We start from the raw sequence: 18,014 nt of genomic DNA on the forward strand, positions 1-18,014 counted from the left end.
CCTAGTACTAACATGACCTCTATAGGTAGGCTGTTTAACCCGGTACCCCATCTGTAGCTGTAAAAGGAGTTAGGGGAAGGGGAGAGGCAAACCCTTCTACTTCTGAAACTCTAGTTTCAACAGCATTTGAAACTTGAACTTTATAGATCTGTCCTTCTATATCATATCCAATCCCAAGCCAAGCTTTCTCTTTGCCTCTATGGACTTCTTTCCATTGCCTCTGTCACTCTTCTGATTCTTTCCCTCATCTCTCTCTGCCCCCTCTTTCTTCCCCTACTAGGTCCTGCTTGTTGCCATTTGGATTATAGAGTAGAATTCCAAAGCAATCTCCATTTCTCCAGGGCTAATCTTTGAGACATCCAAGAGCTTGATCTGGATTCTCACAGTCATGAATGTATGGCCTAAGTTACATTTGTTTTTTCTTCTCCTTGTGTGGTTGCCCCAGTCCCTGGCTAGCTGCTCCTCTCTCTCTCTCTCTCTCTCTCTCTCTCTCTCTCTCTCTCTCTCTCTCTCTCTCTCTCTCTCTCTCTCTCTCTCACACACACACACACACACACGCACACGCACACGCACACGCACACGCACACGCACACAGAGAGAGACAAAGTGACAGAGAGACAGAGACAGAGAGAAAGAGAGAAAGAGACAGAAACAGGGACAGAGAGAGATTGGAGAGAGTGTTCTAGAATCTCCCATAGAGGTATGCTCCAATAACCTATGGGTTCTCCAACTAGGTCTTACTACCTAAATATCCACCATACCTTTAACAGTGCCACCTTGGGCTAACCTGTATTAACACTTGGGTCTTTGGGAGACACCACCTATATCCATTTCCAAAGAGATGGAGTCTGCTCTCTTCTACATGACCTTTTATCTAGCCAACGTGGTATCCCGCTATACTTCCTCACTCATGCCTCTTTCCTAACGTAAAGGTGCCCTAAACACACTCAACATGTTCTTCCCTTAGACCTTGGCTCACATTCTGCTTACCCTGAGATGTCCTTCCTTTTCCTCTATATTTTATATAAAATCTTATCTATCCCTTGAATTTTATGGCATAGCGTCCTATAAAAGAAGGCACAAGTGAAATATTGCACCCTCTGAGTTCATTTATGTAAAGTTCTAAAATAAGCGATACTAATGCTCTGATGTTAGAAGGAACAGGTTTTCTTTGGAAAGTAGAGATAGGGTCATAGTGGAAGAAGCTTGATGGGATGTGTGGGGTGTGGATACATTTCTCTGTTAACCTGAGTGGTAGTTATACCATTAGACATGTCACAATTATTGTGAAGTCTAATTTATTGCAACTTAGCTCCATTGATGAGCTGGGTGTAGTAGTGACTTTTATAATTCTAGTGCTTGTGAAGCAGAGACTGGAGGACTGTGAGTTCCAGGCCTGCCAGGGAAACACTGAGATCCTGTCTCAAGGCCTTCTTTAGTGTCTGACCCCAAGCAAATCCAATCCATCTGTAAAGCCCAATGTCTACAATGGCAGGCAGTATGGAAGAATGTGATATGGAAGTTCACTTGACCCCTATTCAAAAGAAAAAAAACACAAATAAGGAGTTTCTTATATGAGATATGGCTGATCAAGTATCATTTTTCTTAAAGAGAAGGGAAGAAGAGAGCACTTTGCAGAGCAAGCATATATGTCTTGCTCACCTCCCCCACTGTCCTTCTATTGTATCACAGTCTATGGTCGTACCTTATTGTAAATATATGATCCTTATAAACATTCAGGAAAGGAAAAGAGTAGAAAAGTAAGCTCATCTCTAATTCCAACACCCAGCCACTGTCAACATTTTGTTGAAGATACCCTTCTAGAGGGATCTCCAAGGCCCTTTCTATATTCTCTCTGATGACAGAATGCATTCAGTTCTTCAGTGAACATTTGCTGAATGCCTACTACACACTAGACCTTGTTTTTGGCATTATGGATATAGTAGTGATAAAAAATTCGGACAATTCTAAGCTGGACACCAGTGGCTGAGGCAGGATGGTGAGTTTGAAATCAGCTTAGATTACATAGAATTACCTTTGTCTCTTTTTTTTTTTTTTGTCATTGGCTGTGGGGGCTTGAACTAGTGTTCTACCACTTTGAGCCATAGCACCACTTCTGGTTTTCTGGTAGTAAAACTGGAAATGAGTCTCATAGACTTTCCTGCCCAGGCTGGCTTTGAACCATGATCCACAGGTCTCAGCCTCCTGAGTAGCTAGGATTACAAGACAACTTTGTATGAGGGCACTGAAAGACACACAAGAGTAACTGCTGATAGCCATTTCTGTGTTATGTGGACATTTGGGACAATAACTATTTCTGTAATGTGGGAAGCTGGGAAGGAAAGGACTGATACTATTTGGAAAAATATGGTGAGAGGCCTTTAGGTATGAAAACCTTCTAGGTATGAGCTCAGACTGGAACATGAGAGCAGAAACAAAGGAAGATGGAAGCTTTTCATTCTTCTTCTCTTGTTTCAAGCTGCCAGAATCACAGAAAAGAAGAGAAAAAAGAAGTTTCAGGGTAAGGACAACACAGGCCCTAGCCACAGAGAAGCCAGCTAGGACAAAGGCAGAGCTTGCTAAATGTTGTGGTGTTATTTGATAATTGATTAGTACTTATTATGTGCTAGGGTAACTAACTTCTTATGAAGACTAGCTTCTTTGATTGCCATGATAACCCACTGACACTACTACTTATTATCTCCCTTTGATATCTGAGGACTCTAAGGCACAGTTTGAAGGACTTGCTTAACGCTAATCACCTAGCTGATAAGAACCTCAGCTGGGACTTGAACCCAGGCAATGAGATTTGAAAATGTTGGCTTTTGGCAGCAAGAGACTATATTGGGTTAGGAATGCAACTGTTAGCCCAGAAAACTCTGAGGAATATAACTGAGAGATAATTAAATGTATGCCCCTGCCCCGGGGACCAAAGAGTATAGTGAACCCCCAACATCCATACAGATGGACCTAGAAGTAATGGGGAAAGGCTGATTGAAGGAATTCAGAGCAGAGATGGTACTGGTCCTTTTCTTTGTGGAATCCTCTGCAGGAATAAGCAGGTCATCCAATAGCTGTTTTTGTTCTGTTCTATTTTGTTTTGGGTTATTGAAGAAGCTAGTGAGAGCTGAAATGGGGGAGCATCAGAAGAGGTCCCATTGTACTGCACCATCCCAAGATAACTGGTAAAGGATGCAGGTCAAGCCAAGTGTGATGGCTCATGCCTCTAATCCTATCCACTCAGGAGGCTGAGATCTGAGGATGGGGGTTATAAGTCAGCGTGGGTAGTAAAGTTCATGAGACTTTTTATTTCCAATTTATCACCAGAAATCCTGAAGTGGAGCTGTGGCACAGTGATACAGGGATACTCTTAAACCAAAATGCTTAAGGGATAGTGCCTGGGCTTTGAGTTTAGGTGTTAGTACCAGCACACAACAACAAAAACAACAAAAAAAGTGTAACATGGTGAACTAAAGCTGAAAAACCTTATCAATGAGTAGAAAAGAAAGGGGAGGGGAGGATACCATGCAGACATACACTAGTGTCCTCTATCTCCAAAGAAATGGAAGGCCTGCTTCCTCCAATATTCCGTGCATGGGCAGAGTGGTTATTCCTGCTTCTGAAAGACTGGGCACCTCAAGGTTCTGGAGAAAAACCAGAGGCCACTGTCTTCCTTCCCATGAATAATCCATCCAAGGAAGCAGATGCCAGGCTTTGGACTTCCCCACGGGAAACGGGATCCAACTGGGACCTTGACTTCCCAACCTCTGCTGCCCTGGTTGGGTTCCAGGTGAGCGGAAGGCTGTTTGCTAAAGAAGATGCCAGGAAGCAAGAGCCAAGGCCAAATGATTTGCTTTTAAGTTAGTTACATTCAGAGAGCAACCTTTAAAATCTCCAATTCATCAGAGAAATGTGTGCAAAGATATTTTGCTTCTTGTTTACTCTGAATACACTCTGGGTCTAGAACTCTGCTTGGGCCTAAGAAATAAGGGGAAACAAAAGCTCTTAACACACTTGGTTGCTCTTGAGAGACTTCATTACTTTCCTGAACCCCAGTTGCACCAATAAAATAGAGGCACCGATATTTGCCTTCTAGGGATGCTACAGTATTATCATTTACTTGTTTTCAGGCAGGTCCTCCGATTTTGTGCTCCTCCTGCCTTACTTCCTATGTGCTGAGATTACAGGTGTGAGTCACCACATCTGGCTCGTATATTCTTTATGCAGACATCTAGCACTAGGTCTACACAAAGTAATCTCCTTGAATTTGGCATTCACTGTTTGTTCTAAGTTAACTATTTACATGAAAGTATGTAAAGCAAAATCCTAAATCTCTAAGATCTTATGTTCAATTTTGGCTGTGATATGTGTACCAAAAATCTGTGTGTAATGTAAAAGTGTATAATTCAGCCCACAAGGGTAAACAAACCTAAGTCCCCCGACACTCCAGAAGAACAGATGTCCTGTGACTAGAAAAGGCAGGACCTAAGTTGGCTGGAAGAGCAAGCTTTAGACCAAAAGGTGAGGTGAAAAATGGCAGGTTTGGGGTTTTAAACCGTGTGCCTTTTGTAACATATATTTGACTATTTCACTGTCCAGACTGTTACCCATGAGAGTGTATCATCTCTTCAGAAGAATGCTGGAGATATGGAGGGATTCAGAAGCTTGCCTCCAAGGCTGCCAATTCAGCTCTTTCCATCACGAAGCTCAGGTTCTAAGGTACCATGGGAACTTGTTTGACTCCTCCCTCCTGCAGAAATCTGCTCCTTCTTGAGAATTTTAGAAAGGGGTGTCACACAGAGTTCTTATTTCCCCCTGGTAACTTGGTAGTGGTTGCTTGGCAGGAGGTGATTGACTGCTGGGTTCCGAGTGTAGTTTGGAGCTGGGGTAAACCCTTCCTTTAGATTTGCACAGGTGAGGACAGCTCCCTACCCCCAACACAAACACCATACCACATCTCCTCACCAAGCTAAGTCTGCTCTGTGTCTCTTGGAAAACTTTTTTTTGCCCTTCACCAGCCTCTGTCTTCAGTGATCATCTACTTGGTTCTGTCTGCCTTACAACCCGGTAACCCCAAACCAATAAGGAGCCCTAGAATGTGGGTTGACTGGGGAACAAAGCAAACCCAGTGGGATTAGTCCCCTGTTAATCAGAAAATCATGCTCTCATTACTGTCATCTCAAACTGAGTCAGGCTTTTAGCAACAGTTAGTTTGTCTGGAGTTTGTGGTCAACCAAAAGCCCCTTCCATCAAACCAAAACAATAAAGCAGACATTTCAGTGCTGCTGGGAATTCCCAATGCCTAATTACATCATTGTAGGAATTCAAAGAAGTTACAAAAGCAGTACGTGTGTTCCGTTTCCAATCAGAGAAAAAAAATAAGTGGGGAAAAAAACCCAGTGGTCACCCCGTTCCTCCTTCCACCTTTGTCCTTCTCAAAGTTAACTAGCAGGATGAGTTTGAAGCCAATTCCCCCATAATGACACACTGTACAAAGGATTTTCTTTATCCCACAGATATCATGACCTATGTCAAGAAATGGCCCACAGACTAAATCTGACCTACAGTGCATGTTTGTAAATGAAGTTTTATTGGAACACAGCAGCATCTCTTCTTTTGTATGTTGTCTACGGCTGCTTTTCTACCAGAATTGTAGACATGAGTAGTTACGACACAAGTCACATGGCACACAAAGCCTAAAATAATTACCATCTGCCTAAGAATTGCAGAAAACATTTGCCTCTCTGTGACCTATACACTGTATTTCAATTCAGTTTTTCACTTAAGAATATATTCTGGGCATTCTTTATGTCACCACTTACAGTTCCCATATTTTTTAAACAGGTATCTATGTAATAATTGTTCAACATCTGACTATTTTCCTAATGATTTACTATCATCGAAATTATAGAACTTCTCTAGGGGGAAAAAAAAAGGTCTCTCTCCATATGAATTCTGTGTTAGTTCAGGGTAACAGATATCCTAAGGATGTATTCCTGGCAACCCCCCTCCCTCGTTTGTTAACACAGTTCCAGGTATCTTGCGCCTCATCCCCTACTAAGGCTTTCCTGCCCTGTGGTAATAGCTGAAGTCATAGTATATTGCTCTGTGATTTGTGATTCATTAACACTTCCCTTCCTCCTGTCATTGACCTCACGCCTGCCATTCCAAAGGTCTTCCTCAGGCTGGCAGTCATGTGCTCCTGTCTTCTTCCTGCCATCCTGTCTGGGAAGATAAGCTCACTTCCGAGCCTTCAGCCTACCTCTGACTGGGTACAGAACCCCAGCATTAATCCCACAGGCTGACACCATTCTTCCTCTCCCCATGACCTGCCTTCCGAGTCTTCTGTGCAGGCCCACATGGGAAAGACCCTTTTATCTCTACCCCTTTGCCATCTGGAACAGTCTTCCGGAATATTCCTGAAGGCTGTAAATCTTTGCAAACTTGACTTTCCTTTCTGGCTCCTACTCGCAAATTTGACGACTGTGTTACTGCTAAGTTTTAATAAAGCAAACTTGACAAAAGTGCTACCACAATAGGACAAATGCTGTGACCCTGAGAACATCTGTTGGTGTTTGTGCTGTCCCCTATGGGTTAGGAAAGTGCCACTAAGTGAACTTGATTTGGTCAGTCCATTCTTGGTCAAAATGCTCATGCTTAATTGCTATTATGATCATTATTTCTTGATCAGCCATGGGACTTGAACTCTGGGCCTGGGTGTTGTCCCTGAGCTCTTCAGCTCAAGGCTACCACTCTACCCCTGAGCCACAGCCCCACTTCCCATTTCCTAGTGATAAATTGGAGACAAGAGTCTCATTTTTTAGTGCCTGGGATGGCTTTGCACAGTGATCCTCAGATCTCAGGCTTCTGAGTAGCTAGGATTACAGGCATGAGCCACCGGGCCAGGATAATTGCTATTGTTTTTTTATTGTTTCAGTCTTCGAAAGATGCTCACCTTTGTTAATAATGAAGGAAGAGTATGTCATGGTCTGTTTGATGTCTCATAATATTCATTAAACTTCTTGCCCTTTGATCTAGTGATTTCCTTTCCAGAAGTCTGTCATTGTGAATAAGAAATGTAAACAAGAGATTGCACTCAAAGATAAGCTCTTACTTGTTATTTATAGTTGCACAAAAGTCACAATGAGCTAGTGGCTTATGCCTGTAACCCTAGCTACTGAGGAGGCTGAAAGTGGAGGATCTCCATTTGAAGTCAGCTCAGGCAGAAAAGTCCATGAGACTTTTATCTCCAATAAACTACTCAGCTCAGGTGCTGTGGCTCAAGTGGTAGAGAACTAACCTTGAGTACAAAGAGGTTCAGGGATAGTGCCCAGGCCCTGAGTTCAAGCCCCAGACTGGCAAGAAGTCAGAATGAAGTTCATTGTTCAACAACATATGGTACATGGGATGGAATACGATGTTCGCCTTAAAAATGATGTCCATGAAGTATTATACCATGTGAAGTTTAAGTAGCAAGACATAGTACTAAAAGCAGTGCACAATGTCAACTAAATACTCATGGAAATAAGCCTGAACGTAATATAAGCAAATCATCATATGGTTTCCTGTGAATAGTGAAATTAGGCATGCATGTGTACACATAGGCTTATTCACATTCACTTACTGGGCAGATCCCATGTTTGTTTAGAATTGTGATGGGTTACCATAGCTCTTTTGAATAAATTTTGAAGCTCAAAAATATTTTTCTGAGGTGTGTGTTGTGTGTGTGTGTGTGTGTACTGGGGATTGGAGTCAGGGCCTGGGAACTGTTCCTTAGTTTTTTCATTCAAGGCTGGCGCTCTATCACTTAAGCCACAGCTCCACTTCCAGCTTTTTGATGGTTAACTGGAGATCAGAGTCTCATGGATTTTTCCTTTCCAAGTCGGCTTTGAACTGCAATCCTCAGATCTCAGCCTCCTGAGAACTAGGATTACAGGTGTGATGAGCCATTAGGTGTCTAGCTTCAAATTAGGCTAGTTTTATACATTCATACTTTTTCCTGATAGCATATTATACATTAAAAAATAGGGAACAAAAGCCTAAAGCTTATTTCTGCAGGGCATAAGAGTAAGGCTTAGAATCAAATTTCTTAGATTTTTGTTCCAACTCTCTCCTTGGGAAAAGTGACTCAAGCTTGATAGACACACTCCCTTAATAGGAAGTGACAGTAAAAATAAAGCCTGCCTCTTAGAGATAGTGTGAGGATTATGTCTACCATACCTAAGTGCCACTTTTAGGTGATTTTGGCAAGTGATGGGAACCACTCTAAAGTTTGGTGAAGTTAACCTGCTTACCAGCTCCTAGAAGCATGCCTCATACGAAATCTTCTGCCACCACTGGCAAAGCTTTTATTAGTGACCAATGGTAATGTGGTTTCTGCAACCTCTACTCCAGGCTTAAACCAACCTCCATATTTGAGGAAAAGGTCCTCAGTGTAGTGGGAACCACATTTCCAACAGGTGTATGGGCCCTGAAAGGCAGTTTCTCAGTAACAAAGGAAGTCTTCAAATAACTGCATCAATAGACAGCCAAGTGTCAAACCTTCTTGTACACCTTTTACACTGGGTGAAGATAGCAGTAACAAAGCATTTTAGCAAGTCTACCAATCAGGAATGTCATCCACTGAAGAATGACTAGGAACCTTTTTCAGGCATTCATCAACATGCTAATTATTTCACCAGTGAAAATCCATTTCTGACATTGAGTTTATTAATAAGGAAAACATTTTAGGTTTTAGCTCCCTTCTCTGATCTCCCACCTTCGCCTCCCTCCCCGCCACCCTGCCAAAAGGTTGTGGCATTTGGAGCACTTCAAACAGGAATACAGAGCAGGGTAAACACCACTGTGTAGAACGGAATGAAAACTTGTAATGCCCTACATATGTAGTCACAGTGTCCCAGAGTAAGTACACATGAAGTACCTGTAAAGCAAGAAAGACAGTCCTTTGCCAGGTAAGCACTCACTAAATCTCATGCAAAAATTCTAAATAAGCTTTGTATTTTTTTATTTTTTAAAAATATGTAAGTACTGGGGCTTGACCTCAGGGCCTGGGCTCTGGCAGTTTACTGTTTTACTCCAGGATGGTGTTCCACCATTTGAGACATACTGATTTTTTTTTTTGGAGGGGGGGTGGGTGACTAGAGATAAGAGAGATAAGTCTCATGGATTTTCTTGCCCCGAGCTGGCTGAGAACTGTGATCCTCAGATCTCATCCTCTTGAATAGCTAGGATTACAGATATGAGCCACCAGTGCCTGGTAGAACTGTTATTTGATTTCTTGTTGTTGTTTTGCCAGTCCTTGGGCTTTCTCAAGGCTAGAGCTCTACCACTTAGGCCACAGCACCACTTCCAGCTCTATGTATATAGTACTGAGGAATTGAACCTGTGTCTTCATGTACTCCAGGCAACCACTCTACCAGTAGGCCACACTCTCGGCCTGTATTTTGAAATTTATATTTTCCATACCCACTCCTTTGCAACTGTGAACTATAGTTTTTTTTCTCTTCCCTCTTTTCTTCTTCTCCCATTTTTCCTTCCCTTACTTCCTGAGAGCTTGATTGGTGGTTCTAGCAAGGAAGAATGGCTATCCTTGATCAATCCTGATCCTCCTCTATGAGGGATTGGGGAGCTTAAGGAAGGATGTACATAAAGCCACATGTGGCCATGAAGGATACCAGTTGGATGGAGGTGCAACTGGGGTGGTCCAGGATGTGAACTCAGAGAAGGGGGAGGTAACCGCCTCCAGGTATGTCAGTCACCTAGGTAAGACAGGTGATGGGTGGAGACTTCATGGAAAACAAGGGTGGGGGGTGCCTACATGCAGACAGGGACTCCCACAGGGACCTGCCCTGGTAGACCAAAGGACAGTATGATATATTCTACCATAAAGGAAACTTTCAACACTACACAGTTCTACAGACACTAAAATAAAGTAGCAGTGTTAATCTGTTAACATTTCTTTAAAAAGGAAACAAAAGCAGACCCGTTGATAACTAGTTGGAGTTCAGTTTATACGCTTTCATTTAAAAATAATAGCAAAGATATTCAAAATAATCAAACATCAACCTTTCCCTAATATAGAGAGATGAGCTAGGTCAGAATTCAATATTATCCCCCAAGACAAAAATATCTTCCCCCTGACCCTGACTACTTCCTTTACTTTCTCCTCAATGTTTCTTCCATGGCCTGGCACAATCCAATCCATTTCATGTCTGTCTACCTTCTCTCCATGCTTTCTTTCTTCCTTTTTTTTTGTTTTTTTGCTGGTTCTGGGCTTGAGCTCAGAGCTTGAGCACTGTCCTTAGACTTTCTCAAGGCCAGAGCTTCAGCACACTTCCAGCTTTTTTCTATGTATGTGGTACCAAGGAATCGAACCTGGGTCTTCGTGCATTCTAGGCAAGCACTCTACCACTAGGCCAAACTCCCGGCCTCTCCATGCTTTCTTAACAATGGATCTGTTCCTTCATCACCAAAAAGGTCTTAGACACACATAAATAATACCCTATCCAAACAGCACATATACTTATCTCTTTTCTAAAATGGAAACCAAACAATTCTGTTGACCTCTTAACAGTATTTTAGCAATTGTAGTACAATCATTTGCAGAGCATTATAGAATTTAAAGGATGAGCATGGCCTATGATAACATAAGAATATTTCAGTTGAATCTCGTTCTAACGTGACTCTCTTAACTCCCTTTATTTTACCTTATTGTTTCTTCTATGCCAATCCAACAAAAAGAGAACAGTAGGTATACAATCATTTTTAAAGAACATTTGCTGTGCATTATACCATTTGTTCCTAACTTGGGAGCAAGAATGTTCTACTATTTTGACTCTAATTCTATCTTGCTGAATTTTGCTTTGCTTACTGCATAGTTTACAAAGGAAATGATTCCAGTGATAAAATGTGAGCGTTTTATAAAAACAAAAAGGCCACACCCATGACATCTAACAATCCACGTAAATATAGGCTTACCTTTCATGTAGACCATGACCTATAATACCATACCATGTTACAGTTCCATGTACTTTCTTAGAAGAGTTCTCAACTTGTTTATTTTGCTACAGGTCTCTTCACAAAGTCTACTGCATATCTACTACAATTGTCTCAAGGTTTCACAACAGCTATTACAAACTATCTTTATGACTACATATAATACACCAAAGTAAGAATAGGAACACAGATGATTTTGGCTTTCAACTTGATAGTCAAGTAAAATTTGTGCTATCGCAGGTCAACTTTATAATACAGAACAGTGCACCATTTACCATGGTGAGTAGAGGGAGTCATTTAATCATTTCTACTGTTCAAAAATGGCCCCAAAGTTATCCATGGCACATATGTATGTGTGTGTGTCTGTGAGAGAGAGAGAGAGAGAGAGAGAGAGAGAGAGAGAGAGAGAGAGAGAGAGAGAGAGAGAGAGAGAGAGAGAGAGAGAGAGAGAGGGAGAGAGAGGGAGAGAGGGAGAGAGGGAGAGAGGGAGAGAGGGAGAGAGGGAGAGAGAGAGAGAGAGAGAGAGAGAGAGAGAGAGAGAGAGAGAGAGAGAGAGAGAGAGAGAGAGAGAGAGAGAGAGAGAGAGAGGGAGAGAGGGAGAGAGGGACAGAGGGACAGAGGGAGAGAGGGAGAGAGGGAGAGAGGGAGAGAGAGAGAGAGAGAGAGAGAGAGGGAGAGCGGGAGAGAGAGTGTGTGTGAGTGTGTGTGTACTGGTCCTCAGGCTTGAGCTCAAGGCCTGAATGCTGTCTCTGAGCTTTCTTTTTTTTCTCAAGGCTAGCAATTTACCAGTTGAACCAGAGTTCCACTTCTAGCTTTTTGGTAATTAATTGGAGATGGGAGTTTAATGGACTTCCCTGCCTGGGCTGGCTTTAAATCATGAACCATGATTCCCAGATCTCAGTGTCTCCCCATACCCCCTCCAGTAGCTAGTAGTAGAGGCATGAGCCACTGGCCACCCCATTTTAAAGAGGTAAGTGAACAGAGTAAGATGCTGTAAGGAAACTAAAAGTAATCCATAAGATAGCTTTGTTGTAGGCCATCAGAGGCGAGAAAGGGAACTAGGATAAAATAAAACAGAACACAAGGAATGTCTCTTCTATAATTTTAATTGAAGCATTATTCTCACTCATTGTGAATTCTCTCTCATAAGCACTATATTTAATGAATTTTGTGGGAAAGAAGTTCCCTCCAGAACAAAACAAAGGTGTTCATGCTTCCAAATATGCAGACTGAAAATCTGCCCAAACTAAACAACAAAAGGCCACACAGAATTAAAAAGCAACATAAATCACATCAGAGGTCAGTGCACTTAAGACTTTGCTGTGCTGTCATTCAGCTGACTTGCAAAGAATGAAAATTAATGCCCTAGCTCATCAAGATATGCATTTTCCATTGACTTTTTCAAATCAAAAATAGCTATTAAAAAGTAAAAACTTGAAGGAATCCACAATGAAAATACCTGACTCATTTGGATACACAGTCTATAGAAGTCAGGAAGGCTATTTGTAGCACATATGATTAGGGACTTCATCTTCAAGGTTTAGCTTTCTTCCAAACAGTGTAAAATACCCACAATTCCAAGTATGAAGGGACACAGACAATCTCCTTGGAGAATCCCACAGGACAATATAGGTGCTTGAGCTGTTCTTCATAGAGTGATAGGGCTTCGGTCAGATTGACACAGTTCCCCTGTGTGAAGTACTTCCCATCTTGTTTTAGTACTCTCATTGAGAGGTCAAGAATCAGTCTGAGAAACTCCCATGTGGAATCTTCTTCTGGAGATGTGGAGATTGGAACCGCTGTCAGGTCATTAATCACATAATCAAACTCTCTCCCTTCTTTGGCATACCTCTTCAGTACTGGAATACAGTCCTCTATTAGAACCTCATAGCGGTCTCCTTTAAGACTGTCTAAGACATCACCACATGTTTTCCGCATATATTTCTTACATGCATCAATCACCATCTGGTCAATCTCTACCATAGTGACCATCCTGGGGTGCTGTTGGACTATTTCCCACAGTATGCCTCCATCTCCGCCTCCCAGAATCAATACATCTTTCCCAGTGTAATCTTCTTTGCCACTTCCCATGATGGCTTGGGTATAGGCAAAATCACTCTCTGCCAAATTAACATCCCCACTAAGGATGAGAATGTTTCCAAACTGCTTTGAGTGTAGAATCTTAATGTTCTGATAAGGTGAATCTTCATCGTACACCACTTCATCTATGTCATACTCAACCAGGCGCCCATCAGCAGTGGGCCAGTATCGGTCAACGGCCCCTCCTCGAACTATGGGTGGTAATCGCTTCACCCGGCCAGAACTGTCCAGACTCAGTTCTTTCATTCTTTCTTCTACTTTGTTCAGAAGGCTGTCAATTTCATCTTTGGCCTGTGTATCGGTGACGTAACTCTGAAAGTCCAGCAGCACCAGTCCATGCGGATAAATCCTCAAGTTGGCAAAGCTGCCATTTTTGTGTGTGTAGGTTGCTAAATAGCCATGGTCCTGCCAGGTATGCACCGACTCTGCCATTCCCTGCTCCTGGAAAATGGGCTGGAGGCCACTCAGGATGGTCTCACCATCAGCTTTGGTGCTGAGCATGAAGTCAAGCGTGCTGTGGCGTGCTGCTGCCACAGTGAGGAGAGGCTCTGTGTCATGCCTGGGGGAGGGGGCTGGGGGTACCTGGGGGGGCGTAGGCATGTCAGGCTGCAGCTGGCGGGGAGTGCCCATGACTGGTATTTGGAAACTCCTTGCAGATTTTTTTTTCCACTTTGAAGATTTTTAAAGACAAGACTATGGGGGAAAAACATAATGCCAGAATCACCCAATAGTAGAATAGCTTATTTTGTTTTACTTTTTTTTTTTGTAGTCCTCTTTCTAAAGTGCAGCCATGTTGAAATGGAGTGGGAAAATTGGGTTGGGAAAGGATCTCCAGTCAGAATGGAGAGAGGAAAGAGCAGCTGATGCTCGTAAGGTTCCTAGCGCTGCAGAAGGGGCCTTTTTTTTTTTTTTTACCACCCTGGGGCGGGGGGGGGGTTCCCACCCCTCAGCAATCCCATAAACGGGTCTGCTGGGCTATTCTGAGAGCTCTCCATTGGCAGTTAAGTCTTATCTATGAAATTAAAGCAGAAAGTATTTGGCTCAGATAACAAGGTTAATTGACATTCTTCTCATTCTGCAACATACAGATCAGAGGGAAAGACCAGGCACATCTTACTGAAGTAGGCAGGGACACTAAGAGCTGCCTAAGGCTCACCTGGGATTTCCTAAGCTACTTCTTTCTGCTGGCTGCCAGGCTTCTCCAGAGATTCTTCACTGAATAAGAATACTCCTCTTTGTTTTCTGGGGTGAGAACCGATTTTTTTTTTTCCTTCCTGGAGTGCTCATTCATCCTCAGCTCTGAAATTCCAGCTTGCTGCTGACAGACAGACTCAACCTGTGTAGTAAGAAAATGGTCATGATAATAACAGGAACTAACATTTATGGAGAACTCTCCACAGGACAGGTACCAGGATAAACATTTGGCATTCACATATCACATATACGGCAAGTTCTGCCTGCCCAAGGAGGCTTCTGCTTCCTTCCCAGAGATCTGTCTATATCCAGTACTTTGTTTGGCTGAGCAATGGCTGATGGGTTCTCACAAGGGAGACCACATACCTGTGACTTAAAAAGTTCCCATTTGCTGTCATCTCCAAGCATCTGCCAACTTTCTCCTAGGTGGTGTGAGAAAAACTCTCTTATCTAAGTGTGTTGCTTAAAAGTTCCAGCTTTGAACTGGTGACTTACCTAGCCAATCAGATTGTGAAGCTGAGCTCAACCAATCTGCGCAGGAAGGCAGGGCCTGCTGAATTGGGAATAAGTCTTGGAGCAGACTGCTTGCTCCCTGTGCCTGCTTGCTAGATTTTTTGGCTGGTGGTGCAATCTCCTGTAAAAGTAAATTCTGCATTGCTGAGACAATCCTTTATTTTTGTCTCTAGTGTGACTCCAATAGTTCTTGGAGAGCATAATTCTAACAGTGAGTACTTATTTGTCCTGACTCTCTTCCTCTCCTCAGCTTCATAAGACTTGGGTTTGCCACAGCTGTTATGTACCAGCTCAATGTTTACAAAGACTTTGGGCTACCGGGCTTAGGGAAAGTGGGTCAGCCCACAGCACTCAGCGATGGGGAAAGTGGTTCTCAGCAAATTCCAGCCATCACACAAGCTTCTGTAAACCTCATGACATTCTTGAGAGATGAGACTCTACCATTTCATCCTTCCCACATGAAACCTGCTTGGATGTCACCTTGCCTTCCGGCACCTAGCTACATTCTGACTCAAGTTTCCTGGGATCTGAGTGGTTTAAATAACTGTTTATGGTGACCATAAGTCTCAGTTATCTCCAGAGAACTCCAGTTTAAGCCCATACTGTTTCCTGTCAAATACCTTGGTCTGGAGTATTACAATCACCACCACAATCTATACTACAGGTTTACCAGTTGACACTCACTGATGAGTATCTTCAACTTTGCAGATGAGTTTCAGGTCAGGACCACTCACATGAACTAGCCATGCTCCTTTTGCCTCCAAATGACAGAGGTTTCCAAGTGAACCTCTCACTTGAACATAGGCCTGTGCACAGGACTCTGTCTCCCAAGACTGAAAAACCAATTAAGTTCATCCCTGTCTTTACACCAAGCTCCACTCGTCACACTATGAGGTCGCAGCCTGGGGGATCAGGCAGTGTGGGTCCTGACACCAAGAGGGTTGCTCTGCTGGCTTTACATTTCCTCCATGCCTCCAAATCCCTCCTGCCTCCTCCTCAGAGAGCCAGGGATTGAGATGGATTGCACCTCTTTATAGGCTAAGATTTCAAGTGAGAGCTGGACAGAGGCCATGTAGAACTGATTCTCTCAATTTCAAGAGAGGTAAGGAAAGCTCTCTCTCTCTCTCTCTCTCTCTCTCTCTCTCTCTCTCTCTCTCTCTCTCTCTCTCTCTCTCTCTCTCTCCTTCCTTCTCCTTTACATCCTTCCTTCCTTCTCCTCTAGACTACATGTGAAGCATCTCCCAAGACACTGCCAAGTGCTCACCTCCGGTCCTTCCACAGGCTCTGCTCTCTGCCAGTTCAGCTCTGATCAGAATAGGGGAAAATGGCCTTTTCTTTCTTGTGGGGTGTCTCTGAAGTTTTGTAAAGTAATTAAAGGGCAGGGCTGTTCCTTCTTCCCTCCCTCCCACTTCACAATGGGAGACACAAATTCCAGTGCCTGTACCAGAGGTAAGAGTACCAGCACTGAAAAGCCAGAGACTGTGTGGCCAGAATGCCTACATATGAATTCCAGCCTTCCTGTTGTTAACAAGGCTCTGGGTTTCCTCATCAGTAAAATGTGTGTGTAGTGCAGGAAGTAACAGTTCATAGTCCAAAGGTGAGAAAGGGCACAGCCTTTATGGCATATTCTGATGCCAGTTTTCATTTTCATGCATCATGGAGGTATGTAAGGAAAATGGATGTGGCCATGGGTGTCTGAGTGACAGGAGGCAGGGGCTGCATTCAGTGCATGCCACACCTGAATTTAGCATCCTGAGCCATGCTGTCCCAGGATTTCCTTCAAGAGGAGCACAAAAATCTAGACTGGGTGCAACACATTCTAGTTTATAAATGCTTGCAAGAAATAAAAAAACATCCAGCCTGGGAGGAGGGGGGGTTGCTTTACTTATTACTGGCCCTGTTACCATGGTAGGGGAGATCAGAGTGCTACAGCCCCCAAAAGTAAGGCAGTATGGGACTGGTTTTTACTGTATCCAAAGTAGGCTCAACAATGAAAAGAGACAGCAGAAACAGAGGCTGGCACCTGAGACATAGATGCTTACTGTGGCAGGTAAGCTGACAATGCCCAGCATCGGGGTGAGGAAAGCTTCTCATTAAGCTTGTGATGGATGATTATTTAAAATGATGTCAGCAAATCTTCGAATCGTGAGACCATCCTACTGCCCTGTCAATTGTCCTATCACAGAGATGAAGATTCTGGGCTCAGAAATCCTGCTATCTACATTACATCCTGGCCTCACCCCTTATTAGCTGTGTCATTTTAAGCAAGTTACTGCTTTGTGCCTCATTTGTAGTTGTAAAAATTAATAGTGTCTGGGACTGGTTATGGTGTGGGGTGTGGTGGGGGGGAAGAGACATGACTTTAATGTCAACTACTTAGAAGGCAGAGACAGGAGGACTGTAGTCTAAGGCTGGCTCAGGCAAAAACATGAGACCCTATAACAAAACTAAAGTAAAAGCAATACAGATGAGAGTATAGCTCAAGTGCTAGAAACTTGCCTAGCAAGCATAAGGTCTTGAGTTTATCCCCCCACATTGTTACAGCAGTAAGACAAAAAAAAAATGATGCCTGCCTCATAATACTAAAAGAATGAAAGACTAACATAGTCATATAGTACCTAGTATAATAATTATTTAGTAGATATTATAAGCAATTATTATTTAAATTAATAACAGCATTTATTCCTCAAATCAACAGAGATTGATGAATGACATTTGCACCTTTTAAAACAGACACCATGGGAAATGCTAGGATTTTGAGAAGAGGTCTTGTCTCTTACTTGCTAGAAAATTCCCAACACAGAACACAAGGCCAGATGTGAGATGGAAGGCTAATAAATCTTCACTGAATAAGGGGATCAATCTTCAGGAAACCAAGAATCAGGGGAAAAATTTCCCTCCCCCAACTCCCTCCCAATCATCTTGTTTTTCCCCTTCCCTTCCCTGTTTCAAATAGATTAACATATATACAATATACCAAGTACCAACATCAGATATAGTAACAACATGAGATAAACCATCGGGGGGAAAAAAAAAGAGAAAAGGAGTAACTTCATATAGTACCATAAGAACAACAATCACAAAGATAAACCTCTTGTTTCCATGTCCTGGAGTTCATTTACCTTAGCCTCATGCTATATGGCCATATGTACACAGCTTTTGAGCTACTATGATCATCTGCTAGGAGAATCCTAGATGTAGTAATGATTACA

The 18,014-nt window shown here is 42.8% G+C and overlaps 1 protein-coding gene and 1 pseudogene across 8 annotated transcripts in view; both read right to left on the bottom strand.

Annotated features, from left to right (window-relative positions):
* Prr5l (proline rich 5 like) overlaps nt 1-18,014 on the bottom strand; it is a 141,399-nt gene that overhangs the window by 93,656 nt on the left and 29,729 nt on the right. The gene's annotated exons all lie outside the window — the stretch shown is intronic.
* The window catches only part of LOC150052965 (spermine synthase pseudogene), a 35,684-nt pseudogene continuing 29,753 nt past the window's right edge, over nt 12,084-18,014 (bottom strand). For 5 of the 7 annotated variants that reach the window (XR_016538046.1, XR_016538045.1, XR_016538044.1 and 2 more), the window contains 2 exons: nt 14,252-14,431; nt 12,084-13,788 (listed from right to left, as the gene is read on the bottom strand). The product of XR_016538046.1 is annotated as a spermine synthase pseudogene, transcript variant X3 (transcript). Of the gene's footprint in view, nt 13,789-14,251; nt 14,432-14,655; nt 15,495-16,066; nt 16,447-18,014 lie in introns of those variants that run through there. The other 2 variants (XR_016538050.1, XR_016538048.1) reach the window with 2 other exon arrangements.

Source organism: Megascapheus bottae, chromosome 16 (genome assembly GCF_031878675.1).
Source record: "Megascapheus bottae isolate mThoBot1 chromosome 16, mThoBot2.hap1, whole genome shotgun sequence".
In the NCBI taxonomy this organism is placed as follows: Eukaryota; Metazoa; Chordata; class Mammalia; order Rodentia; family Geomyidae; genus Megascapheus; species Megascapheus bottae.